We start from the raw sequence: 18,104 nt of genomic DNA on the forward strand, positions 1-18,104 counted from the left end.
AAAGCTTTATCCATTAAGCCACAATGCTGACCCCTATATTTCTCTTTTTATTGTAGAAAGTTGTTTTTTTTTTTTTTTTTTTTTTTTTTTTTTTTTTTTTTTTTTTTTTTTTAAGATTTATTTGAAAGAGTTACAGAGAGAGAGGTCTTTCACCCGCTGGTTCACTCCCCAGATGGCCCCAATGGCCGGAGCTGTATGATCTGAATCCTGGAGCCAGGAGCTTTTTCTGGGTCTCCCACATGGGTGCAGGGGCCCAAGGATTTGGGCCTTCTTTCTTTTTTTTTTTTTTTTTTTTAAATATTTATTTATTTGAAAATCTGAGTTAAACAGAGAGAGAGAGAAAAAAAGAGAGATAGAGAAAGAGAGGTCCTCTGTCCGCCGGTTCACTCCCCAATGGGCTGCAATATTCGGAGCCATGCCAATGAAAAGCCAGGAGCAAGAAGCCTCCTCCAGTTCTCTCAAATGGGTGCAGGGGCCCAAGGACTTGGGCCACCCTCCACTGCTTTCCCAGGCCACAGCAGAGAGCTGGATCGGAAGAGGAGCAGCCAGGAATTGAACTGGCGCCCATATGGGAAGCCAGTGCTTTTGGCCAGGGCGTTAACCCACTGCACCAGAGCGCCAGCCCCAGGGAAAGAAAGTTTTTATCCAACTAGGTTTTTTTTTTTTTTTTTTTTTTTTGGTGACAGGCAGAGTTAAACAGTGAGAGAGAGAGAGAGAGAGAATGGTCTTCCTTTTTTTCATTGGTTCACCCCCCAAATGGCCACCACGGCCAGTGTTCTGTGCGGATCCGAAACCAGAAGCCAGGCGCTTCTTCCTGGTTTCCCATGCAGGTGCAGGGCCCGGCGTACTGAGCCAATCCAAAGCCAGGAGCCAGGTGCTTCTCCTGGTCTCCTATGTGGGTGCAGGGCCCAAGTACTTGGGCCATCCTTCACTGCCTTCCCGGGCCACAGCAGAGAGCTGGACTGGAAGAGGAGCACCGGGACAGAATCTGGTGCCCCGACCGGCACTAGAACCTGGGGTGCTGGTGCCGCAGGTGGAGGATTAGCCTAGTGAGCCACGGCGCCGGCTCCAACTAGGTCTTTCTAAAACTAATTCATAGTGCTGTCCTTGACCTCTGAACTCTGAATATGATATTGTCAAACATTCACTACTAACTAAAATACGATAGAATATTTTTGGGAAGAATCATTTAATTACTGTGACAGTAACTAAGGACAAAGAATTATGGAACTCTGTTGGAATATTTATTTATTTTCTTCAACATTTTATAAACATAAAACTATTTTATGCCCTGTTTCATATGTAAATTTTTGATAACATTATTAGAAAATAGATAATATGGTTATTAAGAGGTATTATATAATCCTAGAGGGAAATTATAAGATTCCTTTTATGCCTCCTTTTTATAGGCTGAAATCTAGAATAAATCATTTTACACTTTTCTTCACCTTTTTAGGGTTATATTGTTTTGCTCCCAAATACTGTCTCTAAAAGAAGCAGTTGAGGAGTTCTCTAGAACCAAAAATTTTCCTCTCTGATTTACAATGCATTTAAAACTCCTGCAGATGGTTCCTGTCTTCAGTCCTGTACTATTCCTCCTTATTGGGTTCTTGGTAGAGGAGACGTTATCCCCATTTCCCATTCTTCATTGAAGTTTTGATGAATTTCTTTGCATCCCTGTCATTGTCTTCTGACTTTCAGAATATGTACCCGTAAGAGGCTCTTAGGGAACATGCCTCATATTTCTGAACTGTAACTTACCTGTTATATTTTTTGTGTACCAAGCAGATTTTCTTTTGTTTAATTTAGTGTAGTGTCACTTCCAAGCTAGCAGTCACAGGTTTACTTTGTTCAAGTAGAAAGATTTGGGGGGCTTTTAAACTGGTCAAATTTACTAGGGAAGTTTGTATTTATTACAAGTCCCCGTATTCTTTTCAGTTGATGAGTTCATAAAGTAGCTCATAGGATGACTCCCAAGAAGTGTATGTGAACTTTAATATACATTATGGCATATTCATTCTGTGAAATTGTAGTCTGCTTAAGCTACGTGCCCTGTGACTGCACTTAAATGCTGTTTGTACCAAGCAACAGGACAGAAATATATGTCTTCCTTTCAATTGTAATAAAAAGGAAATGCCAAAATCAATTTAAATTATTACCAAACATAACCTGATTTAAGGCCTTTTAAAGTGAAATAAAAGCTTGACCTTAGATTATGGTTAGTACAAGTTTGACAGCAGCAGTGACCATTGCATAAAATACTCTGGTGCTTCAACTGCCATAATAAAAGCTATGTGGCTCATATGAAAACCTGTTATAACAGCGAATATTCTTATACATAGAAACAATTAATGTAATCATTTTAAATCAGCAATCGGAGAGGTTGCCTGGCCCAGGTCCCTGCAAGGTCAATATGCCTCCCTCATTCCTGCTCAGTTCTAGTGTGGAGCTGCTGCAGTGTTGACATATATCATAATACAGACACGTTTTCATTCCAGAACTTCTCTGAGGCAGTGGAAAGGGGGAAAACAGGAAGCTCTTCACAGACTTCCGTAGGGAGAAAGATGGTTTAAAAATTCATGCTGACATGATTTCTCATGTACAGATGCATCCATTTATTGCCTATTACCTACTGTACAAATGTATTTCAAAAAAAGTTCACAGAAAAATGGAATTAAAGGAATATCCATGGGATTGTGTTTTCATAATAAACATTTTCAGTCAACTTTTTGAAGACTCCTCATTTTAATGAATTTGAAAATTGTTGGCACCAAAATACATTTTTTAAAGATTTATTTATTTGTTTGAAAGGCAATGTTACAGAGAAGGAGATAGAAGAGAGAGAGAGAAAGAGAAAGAGGTCTTCTATCTGCTAGTTCACTCTCCAAATGGCCGCATTGGCCAGAGCTGGGCTGATTTGAAGCCAGGAGACAGGTGCTTCTTCCGGGTCTCCCAGGTGTTTGCAGGGGCCCAAAGTCTTGTGCCAACTTCCACTGCTTTCTCAGGCCATAGCAGAGAGCAGGATCTGAAGGGGAACAACCAGGACTTGAACCGACGCCCATATGGGATTTTGGCGTTGTAGGCGGAACCCACTATGCCAAAGCACTGGCCCCACACCTCTTTTAATTCCATCTTCCTTAAAACTTTTGGAATGCCTTCATGATTCTCCGCAGCAGGGATGAGCAGCATCTGTAGATAGTAGGCAGTACCTGTCTGCTGTGTATACTTGTGAAGACTTTCTCAGCTTCAGCTTTTTAGCAGCATCCTGGCTTGTATCCACTGGATGAATAACAGCTCCTAGTTTTGACAACCAGAAATGTCAACTATCCCCTGGGGAGGAAAATCTCTTGTGGTTGAGATACACTGGCTAGTGGGTACTGCAGTCTGGACAAGAACACACAAGCTTACACACCAAATGCACATTGTGGAAGAGATAAAGCATGAGCCAAACAGATGCTGTGGTGGATGACAGGAAGAGATCGCTTCTAGAACTCTTTCAAATTCATTCTCTTCCTCCTGCTTGACACTTAGAAACTTTGCAATATCTTTGATTATTTATAATGTATAATATAATATATCACAGGTTTGTTTAAAGTATAACTGAATTGTGACTTTTCAACACTTAAAAACTTTATTTTTATTTTAATGCTAAACATTTTTAGTTCTGAATATTCAAAAGGAGTGAAAGCTGGTTTTCTGATTATTCAAGGGTAATTGCAGAGTACAGCCTGTTGTCATTGTCAGTAGATAGGTGCACCACTGAATGTGTGTTGATGAAAGAAGGCCCAGCTCTGTAGAACCATAGAGAATGAATTTTTTTAGATACAATTGTATAGCCCTTTAGATTTACTAATAATGAGTTATTAGTTACAGCTACTGAAAGGCATCCACCTACTTTCCTTCAGAGATTGTACTGGTTATAAACGGGAGTAAAAAGGTCATGAAGTTTGTGTTTTGAAGCGTCGCTTTTTATCTTTTTTATCAGATGGACTGTGGCATTTATAAATAGTATGCCATTGAAAATACAAGAATTGTCTTTATATATCTCTTAAGCTAGACTTTAAATTCAAAATCATTTGTATCAGAATTCAGATAGGTGACTCTACTGTGCAGCTAAAAATTTGTGCTATTCTCAAACAAACAGAAACAAAAACCTGTTAACCTCTTTGAATTGTATCTGTTTTGTTCCTTCTCTGTGATCTGTTTATTATCATTCTTTTTCCATGTTATTAAATCTTCTCAATAGAAATTGCCATCATTTTAAGTTCTTTCCTCTGGTGGCCCGTGGTGTTGGAAGAATGTTGTCAGTGCAGTTTTTGTGCATTGCTGAATGAGTCTGTGTGTCAAAGGCTGTATGATATGCCGACTGACTGTAAGATAAGCCCGCTTGCTGTTTCAACTTCACAGACAAATTAGCTACTGAGTCGGTTTTGCTTTGTAACATTTACTCTGTTGTATACTTACGTCAGAGTGATAAGGGAACTTGGCATCATGGTGGGATACATGATCACCAGGTTTCTCTGTTGGGTATGGTTTTAATGAAGATTAATTAAATTGTGTGAAAAAAGCATTAGGAGTGACTGTGAATAAGTATATTTTTATACATCTAAATATACTTAGTACAAAGAAACCTGTGTAAACATATAATATATAAAATAAACTACCTTCCTTTGTTTTGTCTAGCTAGCAGTAATTTATTAAATATGTTGTTTCTAACTGCTTTTGAAGCTGTTATTTAGATAACTCATGCAGTTTTCTAGTGCTCAGAATTATAAAGTGAGCATTGGACAACAAATCCATTAATGCTCAGATTAATTAAGGATAACTGAGATCTTCAACATGTGAGATAATCATATAATTTGGTCATTTAAAAGGTAAAACTTTATAGTATGAACAATGATTCTTTAATCAGTTTGATTACTGTTAAAAGAGCAATAAGCAGTATCTTGTTTGCTTATTTATTTATTTATTTGAAAGAGAGAGGAGAGGCAGAGAGAGAGGTCTTCCATCCGCTGGTTCACTCCCCAATTGGCCACAATGGCCAGAGCTGCTGTGATCCAAAGCCAATTTGTGAGGTAGAGTCATGGACACAGAGAGGGAAAGAGAAAGAGAAATGTTTTCTGTCACTTCCCAGATGGCCTCAATGGCCAGAGCTGAGCCAGGAGCTTCGTTCTTGTCTCCCTCAGGGATACATATGGGAAGCATCATAAACTTCAAATAAAACTCCAGTGCACATCAATGTGGTTAGAAGACATTAGGTCAGGCAACCAAATGGGACGTTTTATTATTATTATTTTTAAAGATTTATTTGAAAGGTGGCGGGTGTGGAGAGATGTTGCATCTGCTGGTTCACGCTCCAAATGGCCACAGCATTCAGAGCTGAACCTGTCTAAAGCCAGGAGCCAGGAGCTTCTAACAGGTTTTCCACAAGGGTGCAGGGGCTGAAGCACTTAGGCCATCTTACACTGCTTTCCCAAGCCTTAGTAGAGAGCTGGATCAGAAGTGGGGAAGTATGGACTAGAACCGGTCCCGTATGGTATGTCACCACTACGGACAGAGGCTTAGCCCACTATGCCACAGTGCTAGCCCCTGTTTTCAGCTTTTATATTTTTACCTGGTAACTGGAGAGAGGAGGCCATTTACATTCAAGGCAACTATTGATAAGTAACTACTTGGCCCTGCTGATTTTCTATATATATTCCTATTGTTTACTTTGAATTTTCTTTGTACTTCTACTGGGAGATTTTCTGCCTTTACCTTCTTTCATAGGGATGACCATGTTTCTGTGTTTCTGTATGTAGCATATCCTTAAGCATCTTTTTTAAGGCGCTATGAGTGGTGACAAAATTCTTTCTTTTTTTTTATTATTATTATTATTTTTTGACAGGTAGAGTGGACAGTGAGAGAGAGAGACAGAGAGAAAGGTCTTCCTTTGCCGTTGGTTCACCCTCCAATGGCCGCCGCGGCCGGCGCGCTGCGGCCGGCGCACCGTGCTGATCCGATGGCAGGAGTCAGGAGCCAGGTGCTTTTCCTGGTCTCCCATGGGGTGCAGGGCCCAAGCACCTGGGCCATCCTCCACTGCACTCCCTGGCCACAGCAGAGAGCTGGACTGGAAAAGGGGCAACCGGGACAGAATCCAGCACCCCGACTGGGACTAGAACCCGGTGTGCCGGCGCCGCTAGGCGGAGGATTAGCCTAGTGAGCCGCGGTGCCGGCCGACAAAATTCTTTCAATTTCTGCCTGTTATGGAAAGTCTTTATTTCACCTTTATGTATAAATGAGAGTTTTTCCAGTTATCGTATTCTGGGTTGAGTTTTTTTTTTTTTTTCCTCTTAAGACTTGGAATAAATCTCCTAGTTTTCTAATTTCTTTTTTTTTTTTTTTGATCTGACTGTAAAATTTCCAGTGATTTGTCTTCAGTTATAAATATTCTTTATTCTGCCTCACCAAGTCTGTTGTTAAGGCTTCCTACTAATTTTTTTATTTGATCTCCTGAATTCTTCATTTTCAGTATTTCATTTTGATTTCTCTTTAAAATCTCAGTTTCATGGGACAAATGTTCATGTCATCTATGGATTTCTTTAATTTTTGGATTAGCTTCTGTTTACTTCTGAGTACTTTTTTGAATTCTGTTTCAGGCATTTCTACAATCTCCTCATTTTTACATCCTAGTATTTAACATGTTGTTGTGTTCATTTGAAGGCATCATGTTGTCTTCCTTGTACTTGTTCCTTCATTTACAAAATTTATTTTTAGGAAATTGTAGAGATATAATAACAGGGAGCTCTGTTCAGTGCTCCAGGGTGAGGCAAGTGTCCAAGGTGACACCCAAATTGGGTGTGGTAAATCTCTTCCAGGGAGACCAGTGCCTGGTTGCCAGCCCCAGTGGATATAATACTCGTTCGTGCTGTCCCAAGAACCACACAGAGGATCCATGCAGTCCTTGGTCTGAGCACAGGTCGCGCAGGAATGACCCTCACCAAGTGTGTGGAGCCAACCATTGTGACTACCCAAAGATCCAGCCACACCCTGCGCACTCACATGCAGTCACAGTGTTTACCATTCCCAGCACACAAGGCTCCCACAGTCACGAGCATCCAGCCCCCTGTGGATTCTCCCAGCCAGACTCAGGCATTTCCTCGAGGCTGGTTTCTAGGTGCCTGGAAACAAGCTGGTGCAGCTGTTGAAGATGGTGTCCATCCCCTCTCAGCTAGTAACAGGACTCTGCTGCTGGGTAGTTGGGGAGAGGGAAAACTTGCCCCCTTTTTTTCCCTCTAGGTGGGCAGGTATACTGTCCCCCACGGGGTTCCAAGCCCGACTGACACTAAACTCTTCCTGCATCTTTACCGCCAGTGGCTTGGGCTGCTGCAGTCTGGTCTCACCTCACTATCCAAAGCCAGTGCTGAGGCTTTGGATTGCTAGGGTTCTAAGTTGTGTGTGTCCTCAGCCTCCATGTAGATCCACATTGTTACTCTCATTTGCTTAGGGTTTCCTCTGCCATTTTCTCCCTAACAGTTCCATGAGATTGTACTCTCTCCACACTTTTTTAAACTATCTTCCTGTGCATTAGAGTATTTTTTCCTTTTAACTTTTTGAAGTACCTCTTTTAACTTTTTGAAGAACCAGTCCATAGAAAGATTCATGATGTAGCAGATGATAAGTTATTTGATTTCCTGGGATCTTCCCTTTTTCCTATAATATATCCTGTTACGTTATGTTTTTTCCCACACAGTTGAGAGAAGTATCCTTTACTCCACTTCTGTATTTTTTACCTGTCTCAGGGCCACTAAGCAGCAGTCTTCCTCCATACATGCTTCTATCTCCCTGTTACCTCCTGCCACATTCCTTTTTTTATCCTATTAATTTTTTATCCTATTAATTTTTTTATCCTATTAATTCTTGCCATTTCCTTTTCATCTGTTCTTAGCTCAACTTTTACTTAGTTTGGAGAATGGGTAGGAAGGAGCTTCATTTTTGAGATCAGAACATGTTTATATTTTAATGCATATTTCATAATTTTTTTGCTTATGATACAAAAAGGTTACAGTCAAAAAATTTTTTTCCTGTTCTTTAGACTAATGACTGCTTCCTGGAAATTCAGAGGGTATTTCAAAAAGTTGGATCGGCATTGTAATGTAGTGGGAAAAACCACTGCTTGTGATTTCAGCATCCCATATGGGCTCCAGTTTGTCTCCTGGCTGCTCTAGATCCCTGCTAATGGCCTAGGAAAAGCAAAGGAAGATGGCTCAAGTGTTTGGGCCCCTGTCTCCCACATGGGAAACCTGCATGAAGTTCCTGGCTTGTGGTTTTGGCTTGGTCTAGCCCTGGCTTTTGTGGCCATCTGGGGAGTGAGCCAGTGGATTGAACACATCTCTGCTTCTGTGTCCCAGTCTCTTTTTTTCTCACTTTTAAAATAAATAAATCCTTAAAACGGAAGTTCATGAAAATATATATTTTTAAACAAGTATGAAAAGATTTTCATAAATTTCTTGCATTGAAATAACTTACATTATAATCCAGTTTTCCATTATTTGAAAGTACCTTTACTTTTTTTTTTTTTTTGGAAAGGCAGAGTGGACAGTGAGAGAGAGAAAGGTCTTCCTTTTGCCGTTGGTTCATCCCCAATGGCCGCCACGGCCGGCGCGCTGCGGCCGGCGCACCATGCTGATCCAGTGGCAGGAGCCAGGTACTTCTCCTGGTCTCCCATGGGGTGCAGGGCCCAAGGCCTTGGGCCATCCTCCACTGCACTCCCTGGCCACAGCAGAGAGCTGGCCTGGAAGAGGGGCAACCGGGACTAGAACCCGGTGTGCCGGCGCCGCAAGGTGGAGGATTAGCCTAGTGAGCCACGGCGCCGGCCCCTTTATTTTTAATGAGAGAATGATTATTGTTAGGAAGTAAAAGAGGTGATTCTGATTGTGTAATTATAAGAAATCTGTGAATTTACATTGTAGCAAGTTGCAAAGACATGCCTAAAACCACATATCAATTTCATGTTCTCTTCTACATTTTATATTGAATTATGGTAATGTGAATGTATTAATATTATTCTGTTGTCCTGGTATATTTCTACACATGGCAGATTCCATGTTTATTAGTACTTTATGTCCTGTTCTCTCAATATCCTGTTAGTTTTTAGTGGCACGGATCCTGGTGCTTATAAAATGTATCTGCCACATGCTTAATGGACAGTATTCAGCAAGTTGTACATTTTCTGTTTCCAACTTTAGGAAGGTAGGGATTTTAGTAGTTTCTCATAGGGTTGTAAAGATCACTAGTGATAATGCATGTAGCAATTGATTGAGAAAATACATTTTTCACTATAGCTGGTATGTGATCAGCACCCACTAAGTTCCAAGGTATAGATGCTTGCTATTATAATGCTTCTTTGTTTTAAAAATTTTGGGTGAAATGAGAACAGGAAGGAGCCTCAATATATATGGATAAGTGCCATCACTGTCTCCTTGTACAAGAAGACTCTGAGCACCCTTCCTGTATTTGCTTGATTGCTCTTGGTGTGACAGTTACTCATGCTGCATCCATCTGAGGAACTGCGTGTTGTACTTAGGCCTTCCCAGAGGGGCTGTGATTGTCCAGATTCTTGCATGTTGCATGTTGCTGCTGCCAAAAAGTAGTGAAGTTAAGCTTTTGCCATATATTTTATGGTTTCATAAAGAAAGAACGTAAAAGGAAAGTAGCTGAATATTAAAAGATAAAATTCTGCCCTTTGGAATTCTGTGTTTACTTTGTTGGAACTGCTGGAAGAATTCCAGAATAAAGAGAGGGCTCTTCTTTGAAATTAAGTTTCCAGTAACTTCTGTAGTTCAATGCCAATAACTTAACAGTATTTTTTGATATATGCTATTCATTTCAGGTACTTAATAATTTTATATATCTGTTATTGTAAGTTGCCATATTCCTGATATTTTATTATTAAGATTATTTAGGTCTGAGTATTAAACTGAAGTGATATTTCATAGAGAGAATATGAGAGAAACAGAGAATTTCTGTGTGCTGGTTCATTCCCCAAATGCCTGCAATGACTGCTGCTGGGCTGGAGCCAAAGCAGTGAGCCAGGAACTCAATCCAGGTCTTGCATGTGGCTAGTAGGGCCCCAATTATTGAATCATAATTTAATATTTTAGAGTGAGCTTTTAAAATAATTTATTTTAGCGTAATTATAATTTTTAAATTTGTTCTTGGACATTCGAGTATTTAACTTCCATTGATCAGTTATTAAATGCTATTTTGATGTTTGTTCTTGATATTACAGAGATAGAAATGCATTTATACATATGTAAACTTTTCTTGTTGCAGGGTCCCCCCCATTTTCTAATTGGCATCTAAAATTTTGGAAACATCCTTGTAAAAATCAAGCCTCCATATTCAGAACAACTGGTGGCTGGCGCCGCTGCTCACTAGGCTAATCCTCCACCTAGCGGTGCCGGCACATGGCGTTCTAGTCCCGGTCGGGGCACTGGATTCTGTCCCGGTTGCCCCTCTTCCAGGCCAGCTCTCTGCTGTGGCCAGGGAGTGCAGTGGAGGATGGCCCAAGGCCTTGGGCCCTGCACCCCATGGGAGACCAGGAGAAGCTCCTGGCACCTGGCTCCTGCGCCAACCGCAGTGGCCATTGGAGGGTGAACCAACGGCAAAGGAAGACCTTTCTCTCTGTCTCTCTCTCACTCACTGTCCACTCTGCCCATCCAAAAAAAAAAAAAAAAAAAAAAAAACCAAACAACTGGTTAATATGTTTGTTTATTATATTGTGGTCAAATATTCTAAGCATTTTCATTGACTTTAAATGTTTTGTTACTGATTGTCTTGTCTATTTAGTTATTTTTTTTTTTTAAATATTTTATTTGTTATTTACTTGAGAGGTAGTGTTAGAGACAGTGAGAGCGAGAGAGAGGTCTTCCAGCCACTGGTGCACTCCTCAAATGTCTGCAGCTTCCGGAGCTGGGCTGATCCAAAGGCAGGAGCCTAGAGCTTCTTCTGTGGCTTCTACATTGTTGGTGGGGCCCAAGCACTTGGGCCAACTTGTATTGCTTTCTCAGGCCATAGCAGAGAGCTGGATCAGAAGAGGAGCCTCAGGGACAGGAACCTGAGTCCACATGGGATGCCAGCACCACAGGTGGAGCCTATTGTGCCACAGCCCCAGCCCCCTATCAATTTAATTCTTACATCTGTATTTGGTTGAGTTTTACAAATTTGTATTGTTTTGTATGATAACCTATCCCATTGTGACTATAAAATACCCTTTCGTAAGTCAAATACAAATTGTTATGCTATGGTTTAAACTGTGGATACATTTCCAGTTGCAGACTAGGAAACTGCCTTTCATTTACAAATCATTTTTGTCATTGTCTGAGTGTATCTTACACTTAGATACTAAATACTGACTATTGATTCTGTCCTAAGATGGTCTTAATTTGTGTCCTTCTAACTCCCATTCATGTGTAAACAAGATAGATTACTTCCTTGATCCGGATCTTTAGAGATCTGTCTGATATCTCCTGTCATAATTTGCTCTCTGTTAGCTTCCTTCTCAAGGAGTTGTCCTCCATTTTGTGGCAAAGATGATGATTAGCTTCTCTCTTCCATGTAGGAATAGGTTCCCATTGATAGTCACTGGCAGAATGTGGATTATGTGCCAATCTCTGAATCAGTCACTTTGGACAGAATTATTGATCCCCACCCCCACCCCCAAAGTGTTACTGAAAAGTTCTCTTAGGAATTAATGATGCAATAATGTTGTCAAATAGCAAATATTAAATAATAAGGAAACACTGTGAAAATCTCCAAATCCTGACCTTTCTCAGATAGCCTGCTTATTGATGAATCTTGTATACCATGATTTCAGCTGTTTGCACATTATAAGGTATAGAGATATCTGTTGAAGCAATGTTGTCATAATTTATTACTGTGGACATTATTGCAGCAGTAAAAGGATTAAATTCGAATTGAAATGAATATGACTCAGTAAAGAGGTAGGCCTCCCATTAATTTTCTTTTCAATGTATATTTCATATAGGTGAAACAAAAGTCTGTGGATGGCATAGGCTTCATGATTTAACTCTTGGTCAAGAGATTGTACAGTTTGCATGTGGTAATTTTGCAGTAAAATTGACTTTCCAGAGAGCATTACACTAGTGGGAAGCCTATTTTCTGATATAACGTGCAGGGCAAAGGAGGAGCAGACCTAGTAAATGATAATTGTTTATCGCAGTATTTTTTGTCAACCTGTCCAGCCCCCCAGGATTCCTAACTGCATTTGGAATTTAAAACAGACCAAAATGGCAAACTGCTGCATTAGCCTTCTTCATTCCCAACTCTTGACCAACTTTTCTCCTTTTTTTCTTTCTTTCTTTCTTTCTTTTTTTTTTTTTTTTTTTTGAAAGGCAGAGTTAGACAGTGAGACAGAGAGACAGAAAGGTCTTCCCTTTCCATTGGTTCACCCTCCAAGCTGCCGATGCACTGTGTTGATCTGAAGCCAGGATCCAGATGCTTCCTCCTGATCTCCCATGTGGGTGCAGGGGCCCAAGCACTTGGGCCATCCTCCACTGCCTTCTCAGGCCACAGCAGAGAGCTGGACTGGAAGTGGAGCAACTGGGACAGAATCCGGCGCCCCGACCGGGATTAGAACCCGGGGTGCCGATGCTGCAGGTGGAGGATTAGCCTAGTGAGCCGTGGCGCTGGCCTAACTCCTTTATTTTCTATCTTAGCCTACATGAGGAAAGGTTTTGCTGTTTCGGTTTAATGAATAGTGACCACAACTTAGATCTATTGACTGACAAAGACCGTATGTTTCTGTGTCTTTTTTTAATTTCTTGACAATTGCTGCATTGTAACATGCAGCCACATCTGAAGAAATAAATGAAGATATAATTATTTACTGATTTCTTACTGCATATATAGACAGATACTCTTTACTGTGATTATTGTATAAGCTGTAGTGACAGTGCTTATTGTGGCATCGAAAAATGGATGGATAGAATTGTTTTAAGTGGTCTTTACCACTTGGCAGAATGTGGAACTGATATCAGCTATATTTATGATTGCTTTCTGGATGTATTCCATTTCAGATTTAAATATATTAAAAGTGCATGTGAATATGAGGAAATGTAGATCATTAAAATTGCATCTATTATGTATCATTTGGGCTGATTAATGAGTTTCTATGGAGTAAAAATAGCAGTGATCTCAGCAAATCACTTTCTCGATTTTATCAATGGCTTCTTTCTCCCTGGAGTAGTAAAGGAATTCTCTTTTCCATACTTGTAAATGATTTATTACAATAGTGATGATTCTATATTTGTTTTCATGTAGACATAGAATTAGACATTTGAATCGTAGTTTATAGTAGAATGTCATTTCCTGGTCAGAGAAAGCTCTTTAATATTTATGACATGTTTCCCAAGATTTAAAGCTGAATTCACATACTTTTAGTGAAACTCTTTAAGGTCTTCTATTGAAAGGTTCTATATAATGATGAGTTAATTTGGTTTTTAATATAAGTCATGTAAACAGAAATGAAGCAAGTCTTTACGTAATTTAAATATGGTGAGTCAACATAGATTTTAGTTTTCATTTTGTACTGGTTTTTGTGTTAGTCTAGCATTTGAGGCATAAGGTAATTAGTATTTATTTTGCCGGTCACAGATTAATAATGTTAAAATGTATCTGAATCATTTTCTCACGGAACATAAGTTCTTGTGTAGAATAGTGAAGAACTCTAGGAAAATTCAAAATGTGGTTACACTTCGTGGTTATTCAGTGTGGCATATAGTGAAACACTTTGGTTTGACATAAATATATAGATATTAAAACTGAGAGGGAAACTTTCAGAAAGGAATCCATCCACTTATAGAGCCATTTTTGGTTATAAATCCACCCCAAGTTTGTGGATTCTTAGCCCAAAAAACATTTCCAGCATTTGTTATACACATCACCCTCTTCTGCCTGTCCCTAACACAATCAGAGTTAGGGAAATGAATCAGTCAGCTTCATATATATTTGTTTATGTGTAGGTACACGTTCATACAAGGGTACTTCAGCTCTTTATTTAGTGGAGAATTATGCCTTTGACTATATTGTAAATTGAAAGTATGTTATTTCAGAAATTAAGAAAAAAAGGAAGCAAGGGGGGACGGGTGGGAGTCCATGAGAACATGAGAATTGATGAGAACATAAATGATACCTCAAAAAGTTCACAGAAAATTAGAATTAAGTGATGTTTTTTCTTGTAACAATTGTTTGAAATCCATAGATTTTTCATGAACTTTTTGTAAGTACTTGTATGTGATAAGTGAATTTTCTCAACCTAATGTTAAAACATTTCCCTAACATGGAATTAAATTCCCTAAAATCTTTTATTGTTAATTCATGATTTTTTTATAGGAGAACAGAATATGTTTTTCCAATTTTTAGGTTTTATTTTTTAAATACATCTTAGGTGAGCATTCTTAACATTAAGTTGATGTATGAATTCAAAATTATTTTCTTAGGCTGTATCCGTTATAGTGTTGTTATTAATAGATTTTTCATATTTGAAAAGATTATGTTTTGATGGTTGGCATGATTTATTGTGATCTCTTTATATATTCTCATTATTAATCCTTTATCAGATGTTGTTTTTAATATGGCTGGAGCAAATTCGTAACAACACTAAAATATGTGTGGTTTTCTATATTGCTTGTGTTTCTTCTGATTCGTGTTGTTCTGTAGTTTAAAATATTTCATAAAATTAGTAATAATTAAAACATAGTTGTGTTGGCAGATATATCCTCATACACGAGTTGCTAGACAAAGTGAATCTATGTTTTTCTGAAGAAGTATGGCTTAGAAGTGTGTGTTGTTGGGGACAGGGAAAGCTGCCACCTTGTGGTGATGGCATCCCATACAGGAGACAGTTCCAAACCTGGCTGCTCTGTCTGCGATGGCCTGGGAAAGCAGTAGAGGATGGTCCAAATATTTGGGTCCTTGCACCCATGTGGGATACCTGGAAGAAACTCCTGGCTTCAGATTGGCACAGCTGTGGCCCTTGCAGCCATTTTGGGAGTAAACCAGCAGATGGGAGACCTCTGTTTCTCTTTCTGCCTCTGCCGCTCTGTAACTCTGCCTTTCAAATAAATAAATAAATAAATCTTTAAAAAAAAAGTTTGTTGTCAATTAAAATTTTTTGCCATACTTTTCACCTTAGAAAGACTGAAATAAGTTACAGTTGTTCCTAAGGCCATGCATTTTTTTGGTCTTGTTAGCTTTCATTAGATTGTTTCCTGGATTTCAACCACTGCCAGGGAGTTTTCAGGTGGCTGATAATAAATAATTTGTGAGTTTGGAGTGTAGGATAGTGTTTAAGCCATGACTCTTAAATGAATCAATGCTTCATTTTCCCATTGACTAACATTAGAAATTCAGTATGAGATATATGACTTAAAAGTTGATAACCTAGAATTTATTAAAATCTGTTATTTTCCTTTCTCCTAAGCAATAGCACCTTAATTTCTATTTTAATGTTGCAGCAGCTTTTCTGGGTATCGCATAATGCATAGATGGTTACTCGGTGAAATTTGTCCTTGTTTATTACCATCCCACCTCATCTTCCCCATTGAAATATTAGTTCTTCATTAATATTTGTCTACATTCATACTAGTTTTTGACCTGTGCAAAAATGATGGAAAACAATGCAGGATGCTGACTTCATCTCTTATTAATCAGAAATGTACAAGGATGACTGTCTCCTAACCTCAGATAGTGTTTATTGTTGTCTGCAGCCCATTTGAAGCCTGGATATGGCACGTTTTGTTTTTAGGCCCTTAGATTGCCCATTATTATTGTATGTAAATAGGTGGATTCTCATTGAATAGGAAATTGCAAATTTAAGAGAGATCAGTGTGTAGGATACTCAATCTCCTTGTCATTTGAACAGCTTTTTCCTTTCAATTACTGCCCTTGTGACATCATCCAGTCATTTAGGGCTTTTGTGCCTCAGTTTCTTATCAGTGAATTACTTCTATCATTCAATCTAGGTACAGAATGAACTTCTATGTGTCAGTTCATTTGAAAGAAATAACTGAAACACTCTTCAGTGTAGAAGACAATATATCTGAGTATCATAATTTCCATTTGTGTCTCCTCATAAATGATTTTATAGATTTTTATGAAAATATATTTATATTAAAAACAAATTTACATCCATAAACGTGTGCAGAGCCCTGTTTTTATCTCATCTTGTCCAAATTCATCATTCCCATAAAATATGACTTAGTGTTCATGAATTCAGAAAAACATAACTTCATCTATCTCTGAATACTAATAAATTGAATTTCATGCTGTGTTTTACATGGCACAGCAAGAATGGATTTTCTAATATCTGTATCTGAAATATTCATGTATGTGTTGAGAGATAAAAATTTTAAAAATAATTTCTACAGAGTCTTTTGGACATCCTTGAACAAACTGTTTGAATCAGTTCCTTCTTTTTGCGTAGTTTTTCTTTGAACAGTTTTCTCATGGATCAGAAATATTGAATTTCTAGTCCCATCCCTTAAATTGCTTTATAATTGCCTTACTTTATAAGGTAGACGTATTCTGACAAAGTGAAGCCTGCAAATGTTCACAAGAAATTAATCTGACTGGATGAACTCTCAGTATGACTTCATTGTGTGCATAGACAAGAAAAATAACAATCTCTGGATATTTGTTGTCAGCTACAATTTTATTTTCAATATGACAGTAGATAAAAAATTTTGATATTGAAATATATGACTGTTATTTAAATTAGAATACATTTTAAATGTGTTTAAATCCACCTAGTTACATAGAATAATAATGGGCAATCTAAGGGCCTGAATACAGAACATGCCATATTCGATTTGCTTTTGGAATTCCCAAAGTAGAGTGGTTTAGAGTATGGTAGTTTAGCCTTGAATTGATCAAATTCTATTTTGCCTATAATACATGTGACTTTGTAATTTTACTTAAGATCACTGAATCTGTTTACTCAACTGTTTTTCAAAAATGGTATTAATATAAAAAATATATCGATCTCTCATTCTCTAGACTATGCTTCTCCATAAAGCAGATCTATTGTGTCCTCACTGGATAATGATTAATTGAACTTTGGATAAGAATTTGAGTCTGGATTCCTGCCCTGCAGTTGAGGATTAATTTCGTTCCTCCAAAATATGATGGCCAATCACCTTGTAAAACCTGATATTGGAAATTCAATGAGGCCAGGAGAACTGAAGCATCAAATACCAGATGCTTCAGAGCTGCCCTCTCTTGGAAATTCAGATTCACATTACTCTGAGAACTCTCAGCGATTTTATAAAGATGAGGCCCTGAAGAAATACTTGAATGATATAAGCAAGGGAATTACTCTAAAGTTATTTAAATATACAGAGAGTGAGAGAAGCAGTAGATGAATCTTACATTGACAAGACAGATGGATTCTTCAAAGAAGCTTATACTATTGAAAATTTTCCAATATAAAAGAGAGCTCTTGAGACAGGTTTAGAGTGATTGCAAACACATTGCATAGATAGAATTTGCACTTAAAATAAACTGAGAATTTAAACCCATTATAGTTTTTTTTTAATGACATTTATTTATTTGAAAATCAGAATTACATAGAGAGAGGAGAGGCAGAGAGAGAGGTCTTCCATCCAGTGGTTCACTCCCCAATTGGCCGCAGTGGCCGGAGCTGCTCCCATCCGAAGCCAGGAGCCAGGAGCTAGGAGCTTCCTCCAGGTCTCTCACATGGGTCTAGGGGCTCAAGGAGTTGGGCCATCCTCTGCTGCTTTCCCAGGCCATAGTAGAGAGCTGGATCAGAAATGGGACAGACGGGTCTTGAACTGGCGCCCATATGATGCCGGCGCTTCAGGCCAGGTGTTAACCCACTGCACCACAGCGCCAGCCCCTGTACTTTTCATTTTTGTTGGTTGTCCTTGTATGTTATAAAGTGAATCCCAAGGAATCGAAGTGCTAATCACATGTTATATTTCTTCTAAATTACATTTTTATTTTAAAAAATTGCCAATTTTAAATAATTCTTTGAAAAAATTTTGTAAAAAAGATTTATTTTATTTAGCAGCGGAGTTACAGGT

The 18,104-nt window shown here is 38.7% G+C and overlaps 1 protein-coding gene and 1 pseudogene across 12 annotated transcripts in view; both read left to right on the forward strand.

The window, feature by feature from the left end:
* Positions 1–18,104, forward strand: part of KDM4C (lysine demethylase 4C) — a 351,443-nt gene that overhangs the window by 153,222 nt on the left and 180,117 nt on the right. The gene's annotated exons all lie outside the window — the stretch shown is intronic.
* LOC149128760 (testis-expressed protein 12 pseudogene) lies at positions 17,058–17,543 on the forward strand (annotated as a pseudogene).

This window comes from Oryctolagus cuniculus, chromosome 1 (assembly GCF_051225735.1).
Source record: "Oryctolagus cuniculus isolate XC-2025 breed Fujian yellow rabbit chromosome 1, ASM5122573v1, whole genome shotgun sequence".
Taxonomy (NCBI): Eukaryota; Metazoa; Chordata; class Mammalia; order Lagomorpha; family Leporidae; genus Oryctolagus; species Oryctolagus cuniculus.